The 3,565-nt window shown below is 41.9% G+C and overlaps 1 pseudogene; it reads right to left on the reverse strand.

Moving 5' to 3' along the window:
- Positions 1-1,524: 1,524 nt before the first annotated feature.
- LOC127537249 (nicotinamide riboside kinase 2-like) lies at positions 1,525-3,195 on the reverse strand (annotated as a pseudogene).
- Positions 3,196-3,565: the final 370 nt, after the last annotated feature.

A 3,565-nucleotide genomic window follows, 5' to 3' on the forward strand; every position in this document is an offset into this window, starting at 1 on the left:
GCCAGCAAGTTGATTTCTCGCGATATTTGTGAGTTCACAAATCTCTCAAGAAACCATCTTGCTTCGCTCCCGCCTTCACTTTTCGTACAGCACCAAGTTGGTTCGCGGCCAATCACGCAGCAGTGTTCGTGTGTGGGGCGGGATATCCGGGTGTGACGACGACACCAAGCACCAGTAGATCAAAACAAACATGGCAACGGAGGACAACGATCGTGTAGATGCTGCTATTAAGTCAGTTTTAGCCGAATCTCCTATCGCTTCTTTGAAGGAAGAACAACGAGAGGCGCTTTGCGCATTTCTGGATGGTAAAGATGTTTGTGCTTTTTTACCTACGGGTTTTGGTAAGAGTTTAATCTACCAATTGGCTCCGCTTGTTGTGAAGATCCCGCGATTGGCTAAAAACAAACCTGTCAGAGGCGGGACATACTGTTGCATTGTCCAATCTGTGCCTCTTTCCTCCGAACGGATTTACATGGAGCGGTCCCAGATTGATATTGTGGAGTACTATCAAGTACTACACAATTATTAATCTGGCTATTGCCAGGTTACTGAAAATACTGAGCTAGCTTCTTTACATAGCAAGAAGAAGATCTCTGGTGTTTCACGCATTTTTCTTCCTGCTCACCAACGTTACCTTGATAACCTCAAAACCTGCTTCATAATACACAACTCAGCTCATCCATGTTAAATACTGACTGGTTGTCTAGAATATTGATTATCAATCAAGCAACAGATTTACCATCACTGGTTACTCAAATCTTCTAAACTTTCATGTAAACTTTCATGAGTGAAAAAAAAGGAAAATTTTTACTTTTTGTAAGAAAACAGGAGATTTAAAAACCTGATTAACTGGTCGTTCGCTGGTAAAAAAAAAAAAAAAAAAGTCCTCAGATGTCTTTATTCATATTAAAAGGAAACATTTATTTAGACTAGATTAGATTGAAATTTACTGTTTTTGTACTGACAACAAAATACAATCAAAGCAGCATCTAATCAGAGGTTTAAATGGAGAAATGCAAAAACAGTGTTTTAGTGAGGAGGAGTCAGAATCCAAGATGGCGCCACCAATGGCAGCCTCAACACTGTGCTCCTGAGGAATTTGTCTGTTTTTCTTACTTTAGCAAATGTCATTTTGCACTACTGTGTCCATATATTCTTTTCTAGATCTGTAGATGTAGAAGTCCCTGTATGTTGTGTACGTACTCGGCCATTAAACCTGATTCTGAAAATGAAAGTGGAGCCATTGTAGCAAGTCACAGCGGCATCGAATCATATGTTATAAAGAAAAGTTCTTGTATAGTGTTGCTTTAGTCCTAGGTTGAACACCAAACCTAAAACAGACGTCATGTTTGGTTTCTTTACCTTCATCGACACATGTTAAAGGATCAGAAATAAAATACAGAAATATTCTCACACTTTCAGAAAACGGCCTCAGCGTGGCTGAAGGTCAACAGGAAACCAGCCTAAATGATTCTTCTTCTTCCTCAGGAGGGAATAAAGATGCTGGAGATATGCTGGACCCTCTCAGGCAGGTGGTTCTGATAAAGACTCCAGGTCCAGATGGATCCAGGCCGGTCCCAGGACGTCCCACGGTGCCGGGCCTGCTGGGAACAAAGATGCCCTGCTGGGAAACCTCCCCATGTCTAAATGAGACAGGTCCGGCTCTGAGATCCAGACGGTGACCCGGACATTAAACCCCACAGAGGGTTGATTAGAGGGTCTGAGAACTGGATGGCAAGAAGGGAAGCTAAGGGAGTTGTACTGAAACTTAACCTTAGTTAGTTAGTTTTTCGAAAAACGAGAAAACTGATTATCAGTGAAGCATCAAGTAATTTACCCAGAAAATATTTGCAATTCTGTGGCTTCTCAAATGCAAGGATTATTAACTTTAGTTGGTTTATACAGGAGTGGATCCAGATTAATGTTAGTGGGGGGGCACAGGGGGGTACATCAGATATTTTTTTTGGGGGGGGGGCACCGAAAAGTTGTAAGAAAAAAATGAAAGCTCTACCGGCCTCTCACTTTTACAAAGTATTTTTCATGTTTTTTTTTTTTTTGCTCTCTAACCCAATAGGAAAGCTGTATGTGACCTTTTCATTTTGGACTGTTAACATTCAAATTCTGATGGACTTGTTTCCTTGTTTATGTGAATTACAGCATCATTAGCTGCAGCATCTGTCTGTTATGTAAAACTGGTAAGCTCAACAACAGTATCCTGAGGGCAAGTAAGTGACAAATATTGTGCAAGAACAGCACTATATACAACCCTGTCAATTTCCACTTCTTAGAATGTTTACTGCCAGTTATCACACCTAAAATAAGAAATAATATTCTGTACTTTTAGAAACTAGTTCTCAGCTGTAAACCATAAACATCACAGGGTTCTGTATGCTAATCAGTCTAAATCAAAATGAGTTCTACCCAATACACAGTGAACAACAACAATCTGTACCCTTGATCTGTGGTAAAATAATCTGAATGTTCTGTGCAGTAATGACAATTTAAGAATACAATAAAATACAGTAAGTAGCACTCTGTACATTTAATAGTAAATCTGAGAACAATAATAAACAGTAACAATATTCCATATTCTTAAGTCATTTAATAGTGCACAGCTCAGCAAATATCATCGTGTTCTGCATAGAAATCACAAAAAGCTGCTCTCACTAATCTTTCACAGTGAGCAGATGTTCTTGTGTTGCAGGTCCATGGTCCAGACGTGGACATAGAACAGGCCGGGGGGCTCTGGCACGTCTACTTCCTAGAGCACCTCCTCTTTTTACATTCTTCATATGGGATAGAAATAAAGTAACATTGGTTTAGTTCATCCATCAAAGACCTGTAGGTGTGAAGCAGGAAGCCCCCCACAATGAGGATGTGAGGCTCCTCCTCCTCAATGTGGTCGGACTTCAGGACCATCTCTGTGTCCAGGGTGTTATTAACGCCATGAGACTTCTCAGACTTCACCGGGTTCTCCAGCCACGCGTAGATCCTCCTCATCATGGCGTCCATGTCCAGAGCAGTGATGACATCGTTTTGCTTAAAGCCATCTTCACCAACTTCAATCTGATCTTGGGCCTTGAAGAAGTCATCCTGATGGACCACACAGCAGTTGGGCAGGTTCTTGATCAGGCGGTTGGTGAGGGTGGATTTCCTTCCATTGGTTACACCGCCGATGCTGATGATGTGCTTCATGTTCTCGGGTTGGTCGAAGCTCGGAAAAAAGGGTCAAAAACATCAACAAAAACTGGGTCGGGAGTGATCGGACATAGAAGAAAGCTGAAAAAGAGAAAGTTGCAGCAGGAAACGTCAACTACTGGAGTCCTCCATGGACCTTGAGTTCAGTGAGTAAGGTAAGAGCAGAAAGGGAGCTGCTCATCGGACGCCGTTCTTCCACCCAGAGAGGACCTCTTTCTGCTGTCACTGCTACACATACTGCTCTAGTGGAGATTTTAGGTGGAATATTCCTTTTAACCAGCCCCTCAGGTCTCTCTGAGGATTTTGGATGGAATACTCGGTTAAACCAACATTTTAGGTGCATGTCCAGGGATTTAAGGTGGAATGT

The sequence above is a fragment of the Acanthochromis polyacanthus genome, chromosome 14, assembly GCF_021347895.1.
Source record: "Acanthochromis polyacanthus isolate Apoly-LR-REF ecotype Palm Island chromosome 14, KAUST_Apoly_ChrSc, whole genome shotgun sequence".
NCBI lineage: Eukaryota > Metazoa > Chordata > Actinopteri > Pomacentridae > Acanthochromis > Acanthochromis polyacanthus.